The following is an 18064-nucleotide window of genomic DNA, read 5'->3' as shown; positions in this document are numbered from 1 at the left end:
ATCTCAAAGGCCTCATCTTTAAATCTTTCAAGAAATTAAGAGGTGGACTAGGCCCCAGCATTTTACAAACCTGTTTGTTAATGTTATTAATCACTGGAATAGAGATGCTTGACAACAAAACGCATTTTCTGTATAAACTAAACTCAGAACTTTATTGAAAGAAAGGCTTTATTGAAAGGCTTTGTTTGAAAGGAGTGTTACAGTGGGATTGTGACTCCTTAAAATTAAATACAAGGTAGAAATATAGTTCCTCAGTTGTACTAGCCACATTTCTTTCATGTGCTCTACAGTTCATGTCGCTAGTGACTACCGTGTTGTCAGCTCAGATACAGAACATTTCAACCACTGTAGAAAGTTCTATCGGTCAGCGCTGTTACAGAGTGTAAGTTTCACAATGTTTCCGCCTGGTAGTTCTTCCCCCAAATACTTAATTGTGATCTAGGGACTTGGTCTTCAAAGCACTTAAACTTCTCGTTGGTTTTTGAAAAAATTCCTTTTCTCTCTCTCTCTTTATATTTTTGAAATTTATATTTCAAAATGTATATAGTTCATATTTTTTAAAACAGCCTTTTTCTTTTTTTTTTTTTTTTTGAGACAGAGTCTCGCTGTGTCACCCAAGAGGGAGTACAGTGGTGCAATCTTGGCTCAGTGCAACCTCTACCTCCCGGGTACAAGTGATTCTCCTGCCTCAGCCTCCTGAGTAGCTGGGACTACAGGCGTGCACCACCACACCTGGCTAATTTTTTTGTATTTATAGAGATGGGGTTTCACCAGGTTGGCCAGGCTGATCTGGAACTCCTGGCATCAGATGATGTGCCTGCCTTGGCCTCCCAAAGTGTTGGGATGATTACAGGTGTGATCCCCCATACCCAGCCAAAACAGCTTTATTGAAGTATAACTAAAACACCTCAAAAACTGCATGTTTAATGTAAACAATTTTATGAGTTTGGACAGATGCATACACCCATGACACCATTACCACAATCAAGGTAATAAACATATCTATCATATCCAAAGATTTCCGTGTATCTGTGTGTGTGTGTGTGTGTGTGTGTGTGTGTGTATGGTACAAACACTTAGCCTGGCATGGTGGCTCACGCCTATAATCCCAGCGCTTTGGGAGGCTGAGGTGGATGGATCACTTGAAGCCAGGAGTTCGAGACCAGCCTGGCCAACATGGCAAAACCCCATCTCTAGTAAAAATACAAAAATTAGCCTGGAATGGTGGTGCATGCCTATAGTCCCAGCTACTTGGGTGGGAGGGTCACCTGAGCCTGGAAAGGTTGAGGCTACAGTGGGTCATAATCATGCTACTACACTCCAGCCTGCTGACAGAGAGACCCTGCCTCAAACAAACAAACAAACAAACAAAACAACAAACCCACTAAACATGAAAACATGACCTACATTAATAAACTTCTTAGTGCACAGCACTGTCTCATTATACATAGCTCACATGTTAAAGACAAAGAGAAGCCTTGAGTTCATCAGCATGTGAGAATAATACACAATTTAATTGATATCCTATGTCTGGTGTCAAGCTTAAGCACAAATGTCCATCTTTATTTTCCTTTCCCTAATATCACTAGATCCCATAGTGGCTGACTGGATGACAGAGAGCTAGAGGTCAAAGAGATTTAGAGACCAGCCAGCTGACCCTGAGAATGGAATCCAAAAACATTCAGGGACTTTGGAAACCCACAGGGCCTTAATGGCACTTAAGGGGCCGGGAACAGACCCCCAACTACTTGTCCAGTATGTGACCTCCCTTAGGACTTACATTTCCCCTAAAATCAATAGAAACCCAGCTTCAGCCAACACATTCTCAGAACAACATTTATAACGCGAGTTCGCTTAGCAAGAGTTTCTATTCACTTGCATTACAAGCCAGACTCTGATTCAAGGATTTTTTTTGTTGTTTTTTTGTTTTTTTTTGGAGACACAGTCTCATTGTTGTTGCCCGGGCTGGAGTGCACTGGTGTGATCTTGCCTCACTGCAACCTCCGCCTCCCGGGTTCCAGCAATTCTCCTGCCTCAGCCTCCCAAGTAGCTGGGACTACAGGCACACACCACCATGCCTGGCTAATTTTTTTGTATTTTTAGTAGAGATGGGGTTTCACCATGTTGGCCAGGCTGGTCTCGAACTTCTGACCTCAGGTGATCCACCCACCTCGGCCTCCCAAAGTGCTGGGATTACAGGCATGATTCATGGATTTTCTAATTATTTTTTGAGATTCACGGATTTTCTAATTATTTTTTGAGAGGTCCAGAATTGGCTCCTGCAATGTAAAACAATGCATTCAGGCACACCTGGAACTTTTGAAGGAGAGATATCATTCGGGCTCCTTTGGGCCTGGGAATTTCAAAGCTGGATACTAATATTTGCCCTGGAACCACCTGAGAAGTATGGCTTAAAAGAACTCATGAGAGCCTATGGAAGAACTGGGGACAATAATTCCTTACGTTTAACCAGCTGAAAGAGCTTTCTGGCGGTTGGAATTGATAGAGGCTGTCAGTGCTGGGATGTGGAAGAATGTTTGGAATTGCAGTTCTGGGATTAGCAGGTCCCATCAGAATGTAAATCATTTAACAGTGTACAAATGGCTTCACAGAAACACTGTCCAGGGTTACCACAATAGATGGTTTCTACTCTCACTACGTGCATTTCCATTCCCACCTGAACGCCTTGGAGTGCACTTGTTAGTGTGCTGTTGTATGTGTGCTTTTCTGTCAAACATTTACACCTATGTTACAGCCAATGGTCGACTGCGGGCTAATATTTAACATCTGCTGAGGCTTATCTGATGCGCAGCTCAAAACCAACCATCAGAAAATAACACTTTTAAGTGCGAACATAGCTTTCAGTTTGCTGTTTGATTCATCTGATAAACGAAAATGTCTATACCTGCGTGGAGGCAGGGAAAATGAAGGAAGGTCTTTTATTCTATTTTACACAGCCCAGTATGTGGTTCCAGGAGAGTATCACTGGTGAACATTAACTGTAACGTAACTGTTAGCCACAGGAAAGCTACCAAAAATGCACCATCGAATATCTAACCTGATTGATTCAACTTCTCTCTCACCATAGTTGTTCTCGGGGTAAGTGAGAACTGGCACCTTTAACTGTGGTGACTTTTCGGGTGAAAAGTCTGACCTTGACCATCTATCTCCCAGTGAAGATACCAAAAACAGGAAGAGTTGAAATGTGGCCAGTGGGAGGGGAAATGATTCAAGAATCAAGCGCCCCCGGCAATGCACATGCTTACACAATCTGCTGGAAAGAGCCGTATTATTACTTCTGACCTCGCCTGTTTAACATGCATTGAGTTGAAGGATCATTTCACTGGATGTTCTCGGAGGACTCAACACAAAGACCGAAAGGGTGTGGGTAAGAACCAGTCTAGGGTGGTGGGAAGACATCCTGACAGTCTTTGCCCAATTCCCCAATGTCACTTGTTCATGATGCCTTTTCCCCCTTGTACACCTCACCCTTCCAGGTGGCTTTATCCTTAAGATTCTACTGCAATGGGGCAGAGCTCTAGACTTCTGGCTCACTCTGAAAATTTCCCATGGTACTGCAAAACCTGAAAGCCGGCCAGGCACGGTGGCTTAGGCCTGTAATCCCAGCACTTTGGGAGGCCGAGGCGGGCAGATCATTAGGTCAAGAGATCGAGACCATCCTGGCCAACATGGTGAAACCCCATCTCTACTAAAAATACAAAAATTAGCTGGGTGTGGTGGCGCATGCCTGTAGTCCCAGCTATTCGGGAGGCTGAGGCAGGAGAATCGCTTGAACCCGGGAGGTGGAGGTTGCAGTGAGCCAAGATAGCGCCACTGCACTCCAGCCTGGTGACAGAGTGAGACTCCATTTCAAAAACAAAACAAAACAAAACAACTCTGAAAGCCAAGTTCCACAGAGAGGAGTTATTAGATGTTTCCAGGGGTCTTCCTAGCAGAAATGTGCTCCCACATAACACTAAGAAAATGATTCTCCCTTTTCCCTATCTGACTTTTACAGTGGTCCAGAGGTGGCTTTTCATTTATTTATTTATTTTTTTTGAGACAGGATCTCACTGTGTCACCCAGACTGGAATGCAGTGGTGCAATCTCGGCTCACTGCAACCTCCGCCTTCTGGGTTCCAGCAATTCTTGTGCCACAGCCTCCCAAGTAGCGAGGATTACAGGTGTGCATCACCACGCCTGGCCAATTTTTTAATTTTTAGTGGAAACAGGGTTTCACCATGTTGGCCAGGCTGGTCTCAAACTCCTGACCTTAAGTGATCCACCCACCTTGGCTTCCCAAAGTGCTGGGATTACAGGCATGAGCCACCGCGCCCGGCCAGACAGAGGTGGCTTCTTTCATGGGTTTCTGCTCAAGCAGAGGAACTACACTGACGGGGAGCACACAGTGTGTAAAAATCCCATTTTTTCCTGGGATTCTGGGCGTTCCCCTTAACTAAGGACAAGATGGGATCATAGGAGGAGCAGAAGACACTTCCAGGAGGCTTGAGGGTGGCGTCCGTCTGCCTTATGCAGGGGCTGAGGTGTGACATTCCTCTGTGCTTATGCAATCCGCATCTCCGTGGTGAACACCCCGGTGCTCTTGCAGCCATTGGAGGAGAGGATTCTGCAGGGTCGTTCACTGAGCCGGAATCTTGCCTGGGAATCTTGGGCTGTCTGGTGGGCATGGAATAACTTTACTCTGAGACTAGAGAAGCCCAGGGGGGCAACGCTGGCAGGAGGGAATGTAAGGTCCTTTGGTGACTGTGGCCACTGGGTGTATACTTCAGGCATCTGCTTTCCTTACTACTGAATAATGCATGCTGCTCCCTTTGATCTTTTGAGAAATGGTATGGAAAGACAAACCGTGACCATCTGCAGGTGTGTGTGTGTGTGTGTGTGTGTGTGTGTGTCTGTGTTTGCACGTGCATACGTGCTCTGAGTAGGGGTGGGAAGGGCGGCCCCACTTCCTCCCACATTGTGTTGTTTTATCCCAGGTGACTGAACTGCCGAAGGAAGAGGTCTGAGGTCATTTATCAGCAGCACCATGGCTAACAATATTCTCAGAAAGAGTTCCCTCTGAGGGCCTCCAGGTGTTTCTAATAAGTGGCCATGTGGGAACCCCAAATGGCAGGTGTTACGGATGTTCTCCAAGTGTCCTGAGAGCCGGAGGGCCTCTGCTTGGAGGGACTGGGTGGTGGTCCTTACACTTAACCAAGAATCTTAATGCAAAGCAGCCCACCATGGTCCGGAATTGCAGGAATTCCATCTCTGATGTAAGACAAATGAGATAATTCCATGAGGAAATGTAATTGACAACCATATGGTAGGTCGAGAAGATTTTGTCAAGGAAAATCTTTGCAAAGTCCACTCAGAACCACTTCTAGGGTTAGGAAAGCCACCAAGGGTTTTCCTAACGAATTCTCACCAGTTATCACCACGTTTATTCTTACCCACAAAACATCTAAAGATGATAGATAAGCCATTCTCCTTAAGATTATTTCTACTGTCCCCTGAAAGTCCCATATTCTGGTCTTAACCCCCCAATGCCGTGGGGACATGGACTGAACCACCTGACCTTCAGTTTGATTTTCCTTATCAGTAAAATGGGGATAACAATTTCCTGTCCAATTATTTTACTGGGTTTGGTGCGGCATAAATGGAGAAGTGACTTGGAAACGATAAAACACACTACAATTATTAGGTCTATATTATTTATTTCTGCTGATGAGTATCTATAGATAATCTGAACTCCACAGTTTTGTCTTTGTTCTTTAGTATATCTTAGCATTTATAGGAATCTTTACTAAGATTTTGTTGTAAAAGAGATGGGTAGTGTGTGTGTGTGTGTGTGTGTGTGTGTGTGTGTGTGTATACTGGTCACCATGTCTGTGGTGTATTTTATGTGTCAACTTGACAGGCCAAGGGTTACCCATTATTTACTGATTTTTGAGACAGGGTCTTGCTGTGTCACCCAGGCTAGAGTGCGGTGACACCATCTCAGCTGACTGCAACCTCTGCCTCCTAGGTTCGAGTGATTCTCGTGCCTCAGCTTCCTGAGTAGCTGGGATTACAGGTGCCCATCACCACAACCGGCTAGCTTTTTGTATTTTTAGTAGAGATAGGGTTTCACCATGTTGCCCAGGGTGGTCTCGAACTCCTGGGCTCAAGTGATCCACCCATCTCAGCCTCCCAAAATGCTGGGATTATAGGCTGAGCCACTGCATCCAGCCCCGAGTCGCACAGATTAAACAGTTCCTGGATGTGTCTATGAGGGTGTTTCTGGATGAGATCAGCATTTGAATCAGTGGACTCAATAGACCACCCTTCGCAGTGAGGGTGGACATCACCCAATCCTGGAAGGTTTGAACAGATCAAAAGATGGAGGATGGAGGAGCTCGCCCCTTTTTTCATTTTTCTTTCTTTCTGTCCCTTGCTTTTTGAGCTGGGACATCACATTTCATCTTCTCTTGTCCTTGGACTGGGACTTATACCACTGGCTCCCTGGTTCTCAGGTCTTTGGACTCAGCCAGTGGACTGACACCACTGGCTTTCCTGGGTCTCCAGCTTGCAGACAGCAGACTGTGGGATTTCTCAGCCCCCATGATCTTGTGAGCCAACTCCTCATAAGAAGTCTCCTTCTGATATCTGTATATCTATATATATCCTATTGGTTCTGTTCCTCTGACTAATACACCGTATATCATTAAAGTGGGACACAATGCCCATATTTAGCCCAACTTTCTCTCTTCTTGTGGCTCTATGCCTCATTGCACAACTCATCATGACTACGCAAAGTTGCCCCCGGGGCAAACAGGGGCTGTGGTGCAGGATGAGACTGATGCGATCTTGCACAATTGCTCATTATTAGCCCTGTGCCAGTTTTTCAGCATCAAGTCACTTCATGTTTGTCTAATGATCCAAGAGGTGAATGCCACTCGTGCTTAGCCACAGCCCTAATTCTGCCGCACTGGGATTTCTCACGCTGTCCACCCCACAGCAGACAGCCCATGTCAGGATCTCAAGGAATCACTCTTTATTAAGTTCTATTTAAAAAAATTTTTACTTTTACTTATTTATTTTTGTCGAGACAGGGTCTTGCTCTGTTGCCCAGGATGGAGTGCAGTGGCACCATTATAGTTCACTGCAGCCTTGAACTCCTGGGCTTAAGTGATCCTCCTGCCTCAGCCTCCTGGGTAGCTGGGACCACAGGCACACACCACCATGCTTAGCTAATTTTAATTTTTTTTTTTTTGTAGAGATGGGGGTCTCACTATGTTTCTCAGGCTGGTCTTCAACTCCTGGGCTCAAGTGATCCTCCTGCCTTGGCCTCCCAAAGTGTTGGGATTACAGGTGTGAGCTACTACACCTGGCCTGTAATCATTCTTTTAGAGGTCATGGGCATAGCCAAGATGACAGATCCATGTAAGTTTGTTTCTTGAAAGTTGAAAAAGAAGGTACCTGTCTATCCTTCTCTCATTCCCCCTCTGTCCTACAAGGGCGCGCTCTAAACCTGCATCAATGAAACTAAGAGGTAAGGATGAGAACTCTGTAAGTCTGAGGCTGATATTTATGTTGTCCTGTAGAAGGTGATTCTGGGCTTTGGCTTGGTTCTCCCACCTACAGATGAGATGATGTCATCTGATCATTAGCAACGCACATTGAAGATATTGAATAAAAGACCATTTATTTCAATATCAACAAGAGAGATAGCATTAAGACCTAAACTGCAAATGTGGCCCAAGGATGATTACCTAAACTACTTTTTTTTTTTTATTTTTATTTTTTATTTTTTTTTTTTAAGAGAAGAGGTCTCCGTCATCCAGGCTGGAGTGCCCTAATGTGATCCTAGCTCACTTCAGCCTCGAACTCATGGGCTCAAGTGATCCTCCCATCTCAGCTTCCCAAGTAGTTGGGAATACAAGTGTGTGCCACCATGCCTGGCTAATTAAATACATCTTTTTTGTAGAGTTGTGGTCTTGCTATGTTGCCCAGGCTGATCTCAAACTCTTGGCCTCCCAAAGTTCTGGGATTATAGGTATGAGCCACCACACAGAGGCTCCTAGACTAATTTGAATAAGACTTGCACCCTCCCAAGAGCACCCATAAAGCAGATATTTTAAACCTTTTCCTTTATGTCATGATTTGTTCTCAGTGCAATGCAGGCAACAATATTCAGTGATTTCTCAGGAAATATGCAAATCCTTGCTCCCTGGGATTGGAAATTAACCAATTAAAAAATAATTTTCTGAGCATCGGCTATGTGCCTAGAACAGTGATAGGCCATGGAAGATGAGCTTAAAAATCCACTCAGAAAAATGCTGGTACCAACTTCTCCTCCAGCCTAAAGAAGCATATTTCAGCCCATCTCCAGATGACAACCACAGTCCTGTTTCTTTGGTTATCACTGCTGGGGAAGGTTAGTGCTTTTAGACAAAGCATAATTGAAATGTGATGAATGTCCCTAAAGAGTGCATTGCCAGCTGGATGTGGTGACTCACATCTGTAATCTAAGCACTTTAGGAGGCCAAGGAAGGAGGATCACTGGAGCCCAGGAGTTTAAGACCAGCCTGGGCAACATGGTGAGACCCTGTTTCACTTGGAAGCAAAATAAAACAAAACACACGAAAAAAACAAATTAGCTGGGCATGGTGGCGCACGCCTGTAGTAGTCCCAGCTACTTGGGAGGCTGAGGCAAGAGAATTGCTTGAACCTGGGAGGCGGAGGTTGCAGTGAGCTGAGATTGCGTCACTGCACTCCAGCCTGGGCGACAGAGCGAGACTCTGCCTCATAAACAAATAAATAAATAGTTCATAGCCAATCCCTTCGGGCCAGGGCAAAGTTATACAGGTGAAATATTAGATTCCTGATGTGATCTTAGAGACCAGAATAGATGCCCCTTTATCAACTAGAGTAGACGCTAAGGTTAAGTTACCTACAGGTCGAGGGTTCAGGACAAGCTGGCCTAGCAAATTTCTCAGTTTCTGTGGCTAAACTCTCTACCAATAGGAGCTGTCAACTCTGGTTTACGACCCAGACCATTACAACTCTGCCTGGACAGGGGGCCAGCCTTACAAACATTCTCTTCTGAGGAACTACTGCAGACTTTAGGCTAATTTCAGCAGTTCACAGAGGCTGCACACAAACTGCCTTTGTGTCCTATAGTTGACCTTGTGAGGTAAACAGCCTCAAATTCCACCTCATTTTAGTGCTAAAAGCCACCCCAGGAAGGAACCAGAGGTCATGATGTTAAGTAAAATAGGCCAGGCACAGAAAGACAAAGTTCGTGTTTTCTCACTTAATTGTGGAAGCTAAAAATGAAAACCATCAAACTCATAGAGACAGAGAACAGAAGGGTGGTTACCAGAGGCTGGGAAGGGTGGGAGGAGTGGGGGAGACGGGGATGGTTAATGGGTTCAAAAAAATAGAAAGAATGAATAAGACCTAGTATTTGATAGCTCAACAGGGAAACTGTAGTCAATAATGATTGAATTGTACATTTTCATATAAGTAAAAGAGTAGAAGTGGATTGTTTATAACACAAAGGATAAATGCTTGAGGGGGTGGATACCCCATTTGCCCTGATGTGGTTATTACACATTGCATGCCTGTATCAAAATATCTCATGTACCCCATAAATATATATACCTACTATGTACCCACAAAAATTAAAAATTTAAAAAACCAAGACAAAAACCCCATCCTAAAGTGAACATGGGACATATGTCACCTATATGTCTACCTGCGGCACACACACTCGACACTCCTTCATAACTATGCGTATCTTTTCCCCAAATCTGCTGAGTGTGTAGGACTCTATTATGTAATACGAACACCATGAGGCATAAAATCCAACCGGCCCTGCCCCTCTTCAAAAAGAGCACCTTCAGTCCACGCTGGAGACTTCGTCTTCTCAGTTTGCAAACTGGTGCTGCCAATACAGCCCTCCTTTCTCCTAGTTAGCCATCTGGTGGCCTTTCGGATGACACTGACGGTGCATCCAGTCATTCTGACAGCCACACATGCCACCTAACCTCAGTCGAGGAAATATCAAAGTACTTCTCTGAGGAAGTGAATGGAAAGGTCTTTCAATGTGAGCGCCAATTTTCTTTTCTCTCTGAAGGTTTGCATGTGGAGAAGACAGGGAGCTGGTGATTTCTTGATTTCTCTTATAACTGTAAGATGTATCATTTGTGGAAATCTTTCTGATAAAAAACTAAACAGACTCTGTCATTTCATGACCTCTGTTTGCAAAGCTTTCAGACATCACTGTGATGACTCATTTTTGATGGTGGATAATTTTCTTCTGTCAGTGCAGAACCCAGGATAGGCAGGATTCAATCCAGCCTGAAGGTGCGGGAAGAGCTGAGGGTCCACATCCTTGCCTCGCTCCCGTCTCGTGGGATAAGTCCGCTGCCTCCTGCAGGGGCTGATGGATGAACCCCTTCAGTTGGCTGTTGGAAGCCATACCGGAAGAGGGAGAGGAGCAGATGGAAAAGGCTTGGAGGGACAGCTGTGCCGTCTCATCGGTCTCTTTCCAGGGAACATACACCATTCCAGGTAGGCTTCCTGTGGGAGTTTCCCATGGAATGGGACACACATTTCTAAATGAGATGTATCCACGCCCTGGCCAATGTCCTCACTATCACCGACCTGTCTCCTTAGTGAGTTCAAGCACATCAGAAACACTGTTGGACCATGTGGGAATCTCATTCCACACTTCTTCCCACTCCACCTGAAGCACACAATGACAGCCCCACTGTCTCATATCCATATTTTAATTTTCTGCAACTTGGATAGATGATGACTACGTTTTCCTGCTCTATTGTATAAAGTAGAGGGGCGGAAGGGAAGAGAAAGTGAGAGGGGCGTCTGCTGTGGCCCTGCCTCCTGCCTGCTGGGAAAGAGAGCGGAAGGTAGGAAGGCAGTGTTCACAATCTGGGAAAAATAGCAAAACAAAGCCAAACACCTTTCCTCACCTTTCTGCTATTAGAGATGAGAAGTTCGTTCTCTGAAGAAGAACAGGAAGCAGGGATGAAGTGGACCGGAAGTGCAGGAATTACACAGAATTCTATACCTAGTATGGAGACTGTTCCCTCCAGATCCCTGGATGTGGGAGGACATGTCCCAGGCAGGAAGGGAAGGTTTTCTCTGGAGAGAATGGAGAGCCAGAGAGGAAAGACGTCCAGATACCAAGACACTGATATTCAGGGTTCCCCAGGGAAAGAACCAGCTTGCGATGGGAGCACGTCACAGGGACACCCACTGGGGGACCATTCCACCCTGAAATGGAGCATCTGCTTAGTTTCCAAGTGTGAAGCGACAGACCAGGGCCAGCAGACAACTGAGGAAGCCTCGTACAGGAAAGAGAGACCAATACAAATAAACTGGAAAAAAAGAGCTGGAAGGAAACACAGAATAATAGTGATAACTAATATTATCAGAGTGATAAGAGAGGGTATTATGTTCCTGAAACAATAATAGCATAATATTTTAAAAATCAGATAATATAAAGAAACTCTTAGAAATTAAAACAAACAAACAAAAAACAAAACCATAATGGCAAAGGTGAGAAAGTCCAGAGAAGAGATTAAAGTAAATCCCTACAAAGCCTCCCAGAAAGTAGAATAAAAAGACAGAGACAGACAGCTGCAGAGACAAGGTATCAGAGCGGGAGGCCATGATGAGCACTTGATAAATAGGAATTCTGGAAAGAGAGGACACAGGCAAGAGGGGAGAAGATATCAAAGAAACAATCCAAAAAGAACCCCACAACTAAAAAAGAATGCACGTTGCATCTCCAGACTAAAAGTGCCCATTGAACACAGAGTACGATGGATTTACAAAGACCCACATCAGGGTACCCATCCTGAAATTTTAGATCAAAAGGAGCAAAAAAGAGTTCCCAAAGGATCCCATTGTTGGGGGCCCAAGGGGGTGTCACATACAATGGATAGGATGGTGGGCTTTTCCAGAGCAATGCCTTTGGTATTCCGAGAGAAAAAATTTTTGGTATATTTCTGTATCCAGTCAAACTATTCATTAGATATGAAGCTAGAATAAAGACTTTTTCAGATATGCCAGGATCCAAACATTTTACTTCCCGCGTGTGCTTTCTCTAGATTGACTGCAGGATGTTCTCCAGTGAAACAGTGGTGTAAAACAAAAAATAGGAAGTCTCCGGATCCACGAAACAGAGGACCCAATACACAGCGAGGGAGAAGGAAAGACCCTGATGGGGGTGAGGCATCCCGGGTTGAGACTCTGCATGAGACCAAGTCCAGGCTGGAGCAGGAGGATAGAGGAGCGTAAGAGAGAGGTCCTAGAAAAACAACAGCAGTAGCAGCTACCACAGCAACCAAAATCAAACCAAAGAGGAATGAGAACTACCCGATGTAGCTGGAAATTAATATTGGTAGACATCTGGGAATCTGTAGGAACTTTTGGAGAAAAGTGAAGGGTATATAGAAACTAAACAAGTGAAAGCAAGGCAAGTATTCCCTTTGGGTAAAACAATGGGTTGTCTAAAAAAGGAGCTGCAACCACAGGATACTACTTGGATTAGTCACGATAATATCATGCTGATGACTCTCGCTTTAAGCCAGAATTGTGCTATCACCACATTGAGAAAATGGAAAAGGAAATAAAATGTGGGTGGTTATAATCTAAATCTACATCCTTTTTTTTTTTTTTTTTTTTTTTTTAGACAAAGTCTTGCTCTATCCACCAGGCTGGAGTGCAGTAGCGTGATCTGGGCTCTTAGATTCACTGCAACCTCTACCTTTGGGGCTCAGATGATCCTCCCACCTCAGCCTCCAGAGAAGCTGGGACTACAGGCATGTGCCACCATACCCGACTAGTTTTTGTGTTTTTTGTAGACATGGAATCTCACTATGTTGCCCAGGCTGGTCTCAAGCTCCTAAGATCAAGTGATCCCCCCACCTCAGCCTCCCAAAGTGCTGGTATTTTACAGGCGTGAGCCACTGTAAAATGGCCTGGCCATCTCCATCCATCTTAACAGGAATTCAATAAAATGAATCAATCTAGGAATAATACCCTGTGTCAATTATTTAGCTATATGGAGGCAAATACTAGAAGAAACAGCTAAAACTGTTGCAAGTGGCAGGAGTTGCGGGGAGGAGGCTGTTTGTCATAACAAGCCTTGTGGAACCGTTTGAGTTTTAAATGATGTCATATATTACTTTGATAGAAACCAATATTACTATTTTAAAAAGTGAATGAAATTGGCTGGGTGCCGTGGCTCACACCTGTAATCCCAGTGCTTAGGGAGGCCGAGGCGGGCGGATCACGAGGTCAGGAGATGGAGACCATCCTGGCTAACACGGTGAAACCCCGTCTCCACTAAAAATACAAAAAATTAGCTGGGCGTGGTGGTGGGTGTCTGTAGTCCCAGCTACTGGGGAGGCTGAGGCAGGAGAATGGCATAAACCTGGGAGGCAGAGCTTGCAATGAGTCGAGATTGCACCACTGCACTCCAGCCTGGGCGACAGAGCGAGACTCCGTCTCAAAAAAAAAAAAAAAAAAAAAAAAAAAAAAAAAAAAAAAAAAGTGAATGAAATTGAACTTTGAAAAAGCAAAATAAGCAGCTTATTTTACCTTGACAACTTAGATTTTAATATATGGTAGGAACCATTCCCCAAGAGACAGGGAGGGAGCAGATATTAAAACCACGCTGGATAAACCCAGGCATTTGTGTATCAGCATCAGGATGGGTTATCTGGGTCTACCACCACCCTCTGGGCTCTTCAAGGCCCCCAAAGCACCAGGGGGCTGTGTGGGTGGCACAAAGAGAATCACAGCCAAGAGAAAAAAACCTCGGGTCTAAATCCAACTAGCTAATCACATGCCTGGCATGAGACTAAGAACTTTGCATGCTTTATCTCACTGAATCTTCCCAAGAAGGTGGTGGTTAGACCTTATAACATCCTTACTCAATTAGAGAGGAAAGGGAAGCTTGGAGACGTTACAGGAGGTGCCCACATTTATTCCTTTTACCAAGGGGCAAGGCTGGGAAAAGATCCTGGGTCTGCCTGACAGCAAAATCTGAACTCTCAATCACTCAGCAGTGCCTATCATGATCTTTACATTGACACAGGTTACACAGGCTATCCAGCCATCCCCCAGTCCTTCGTCTCTGAGTCACTTAGACTCTCTCTCCCTACTTCCTCCTCTGGAAAGCTATTGATTCTCGCTCCATCTCACGCAGAGATGCTGAGGCTCAAATATCATACTATATAAAAGAAATTTAAAAATAAAATTTAAATGGCATTTTATACAAATGAGAAGATTATTCTTGCTCACGGGAAGGAGACGGGGGCCTTGGGATGCAACTTGGTCTCCTATATCAATTTGAAAGAAGCTGTCTCTTGGTCATTTGTGGTCATTTATGTGCCCAAGCCCAAGGAAAGATTTCGAGAAGAGAGAGCTGGGTTCTGGGGTGACATTCAGCATGTGGGCTGATGCTGTCGGGACCTTGATCCTAAATGTGGCTGGCTGCAAAGGTGTCGTCACCTCCACTCAGGGCACCTGTAGTATTCAGTTCTGAAATTTATTCTTTTTAATTTTCCCTGAATCGCAAAGTCCTAGGCGTACACGATGTTCAGAAGCCTTCAGTGCCAGCTCAGCATTTGGGACAAGACAGTACTGAACAACTGCTCTCCCTTTCCCCAAGCATCTGCCCAAGTAGGCTTTGGGTCAATTAATTTTTTTTTTTTTTTTTTTTTTTTTTGAGACGGAGTCTCGCTCTGTCACCCAGGCTGGAGTGCAATGGTGCAATCTCAGCTTACTGCAACCTCAGCCTCCCGGGTTCGCTCAAGCAATTCTCCTGACTGAGCCTCCTGAGTAGCTGGGATTACAGGCGCCTGCCACCACGACTGGCTAATTTTTGTACTTTTAGTAGAGATGGCGTTTCACCATGTTGGTCAGGCTGGTCTCGAACTCCTGACCTCGTGATGCGCCCGCCTCGGCCTCCCAAAGTGCTGGGATTACAGGCGTGGGCCCGGGACAATTTTTTACTTGCCCTGCTCGAGAATGATTTCGTGGGTTCAGCCTTGCCATTCATTTACTTCGCTGCCCAAGGCTGCCACCTGGTGGAGACCGCTCACCTTTCGTTTCTTAACTTGGTTTCAAAGCGCTTTCACATTCATTTTAAAAAAAACACCAAATACTCTTACAACCTGTATGTAAGGTTAGTATTATTATTTCCACTTTATAATGAGAAAATGGGGTCTTAGAAGAAAGAATTTGAAGGTGCCTGGAACTGCATTTGGTATCTTTTTCCTCCATTCAGCAAAACCCCAAAATGCTGTCCTCTGAGTGTGCTGGGTTTGAGCCCAGTGTAAGTCCTGGCTCAGCAACCGTCCCGAAATGAGGTCTTTTCACAGAACTGAATTTGATCATTACCAGGCCCTCTGTTATTCTGAACATTTGTACTTGGTGGAACTATTCTGTGCAGTGAATGTGTTGAGGTACTTCCAGAAGGAAAGTGATGGCTGATACCATTCCAACTTGTGTGTGTGTGTGTGTGTGTGTGTGTGTGTGTGTGTGTGTGTGTTAAGGTTTAATGGGCTTTTGCAATCCCCAAGGCCTGAGCTTAATTAAATTTTAAAATCCAGGCAGCGGTAGCTCCCTAGACTCCTTTGAATCCATCCATTGAACACGTCACAGAGAAGTGTACGAGGAGAGCCTCCCTCCAGGGTGCACCATAGCCTGGCCATTCATTAGGTATGAAGATCTCATCTTCATCACTGGGAAAACAGGGATAAAAAGCAACATCTATCTCTCGGGTTGATGGGTGCAGCAAACCATCATGGCACTTGTATACCTATGTAACAAACCTGCACATTCTGCATATGTATCCCGGAACTTAAAGTATAATAATAATAATAAAACTTTTAGAAAATTCAGGACACTCTGGGCTTTACATTTATTTATTTATTTATTTATTTATTTATTTATTTATTTATTTTTAAAAAGAATTGGCTGGGGGCGGTGGCTCATGTCTGTAGTCTCAGCACTTTGGGAGGCCGAGGTGGGCAGATCACGAGGTCAGGAGTTCAAGACCAGCCTGACCAACATGGTGAAACCCCGTCTCTATTAAAAACACAAAAATTAGCCAGGCGTGGTGGCTGGTGCCTGTAATCCCACCTACTCAGGAGGCTGAGGCAGGAGAATCGCTTGAACCCAGGAGGCAGAGGTTGCAGTGAGCTGAGATCTAGCCCGGGCGACAGAGTGAGACTCCATCTCAAGTGGGGGAGGGGGAAGACTTATTTAATCTTCCATCAACATCCTGATAATCTAGTGAAAATTCCTTACTGAGATCATAGGAATGGCTGAACCCATCAAATCTTCGTTGGAAAGTTCTCTGGTTTGTCCATCTGGAATCTGCCCTGACTGAATGCATTACCTTTAAATTTCTTAGTAGACCTTTTATTCTAACTAATCCTCACACTTCAGGACTTCAGACGAGTCCCTGACATTTTACCCAGGTAAGAGGTAGAACTTAAGCTGTGAATTCAGAAAAAACATCTGTTAATTTGCTTTCTGTGGCCCTACATTAGTCAGTTGGTGTATACCTCAAACTCTTCTGCACCTTGTTAATTAAATTTTTAGAGTAAGGGGAAATCCTAGGTTTAGAATTATTTGATTTATTTCAAGGTAGAATGCATTTTGGATTCCAAGTTAATTACCATCAATAAACTTATGCAAAATTCACTCTCAAAGCGGTGTCTATCTCAAAAGGTGTTGTGAAGACTCAGACAATTCGCATAAAGCACTCAGCAACAAGCCCCTACATCATGTGAACTTTGAACGTTCTTGTCTATTACTGTTAAAGAGCAGCCCTGAGCGGGTGTGATGGAGGTTGCATTCATGAGACATTCACTGCCTTCATTATGTGCATGCAGGGGGTAGCCAGTGGAGTGGGTGTTTCTTTTTAAAAATGTTCTTTTAGGGCCAGGTGCGGTGGCTTACACTTGTAATCCCAGCACTTTGGGAGGCCAAGGTGACTGGATCACTTGAGGTGAGGAGTTCAAGACCAGCCTGGGCAACATGGCAAAACTCATCTCTACTAAAAATACAAAAACTAGCCGGGCGTGGTGGTGCACACCTGTAACCCCAGTTACTCGGGAGGCTGAGGAGGGAGAATCACTTGAACCTGGGAGGCGGAGGCTGCAGTGAGCCGAGATCGTGCCGTTGCACTCCAGCCTGGGTGACAGAGTGATACTGTGTCTCAAAAAAAAAAAAAAAAGTTCTTTTAGTCGCAGTTCCTAACCTCGGTGATATTCTGCAAGTCCGTCTTCCCAGGCAAGAGGTGTGTGCTGGAAAGGGGTGTAGGCATTTTGGGTTATCCCACAAAAGGAGACACTACAAGCTTATGGAGCAATTGGATACATGACAAGGGGCTGTCGCTCTCAATTAGGAATCATCGCTTGAACAGACTTTTTTCTAAAGAAGATACACAAATGACCAATAGCACATGGAAATATGCTGAACATCACTAGTCATCAGGGAAATGCAAATCAAACCACCATGAGATACATCCCACACCCACTGGGATGGTTATTAATAAAACAAAATAGAAAATAACAAATGTTGGAGAGGATATGGAGAAATTGGAACCGTTGGACACTGTTGGTAGAAATGTAAAATGGTACAGCTGCTATGGAAAACAGTAGGGATGGCTCCTAAAAAATTAAAAATAGAAGTACCCTATGATCTGGTAATACCACTTATAGGCATATACCCTGAACAACTGGGAGTCAGGTCTTGAGGAGATATTTAGACATCCATGTTCATAACAGCATTATTCATGATAGGCAAAAGGTGGAAATAACCCGTTTTTGATGGGTTATTTCCCATCAAAATAACCCATGGATGAATGGATCAACAAAAGGTGATTTACACATACAATAAAATGTTACTTAGCCTTAAAAAGGAAGGCAGCCAAGCATGGTTGCCCACACCTGTTATCCCAGCATTTTGGAAGGCCAAGGCAGGCAGATCACTTGAGCCCACAAGTTCAAGATCAACCTGGGCAACATGG

The 18064-nt window shown here is 44.6% G+C and overlaps 1 protein-coding gene and 1 long non-coding RNA gene across 15 annotated transcripts in view; one reads left to right on the top strand and one right to left on the bottom strand.

The window, feature by feature from the left end:
* The window catches only part of LOC105490635 (FERM domain containing 4A), a 699298-nt gene that overhangs the window by 124114 nt on the left and 557120 nt on the right, over window positions 1–18064 (bottom strand). The window lies entirely within an intron of this gene.
* LOC105490633 (uncharacterized) lies at window positions 2245–12703 on the top strand. Its single transcript, XR_011607388.1, has 3 exons — window positions 2245–3388; window positions 10314–10560; window positions 12134–12703. It is a non-coding gene; the product is annotated as an uncharacterized lncRNA (long non-coding RNA).

This window comes from Macaca nemestrina, chromosome 9 (assembly GCF_043159975.1).
Source record: "Macaca nemestrina isolate mMacNem1 chromosome 9, mMacNem.hap1, whole genome shotgun sequence".
Taxonomy (NCBI): domain Eukaryota; kingdom Metazoa; phylum Chordata; class Mammalia; order Primates; family Cercopithecidae; genus Macaca; species Macaca nemestrina.
Note: the sequence above shows the minus strand (reverse complement) of the source record. Positions and strands in the feature narration are given on the sequence as shown.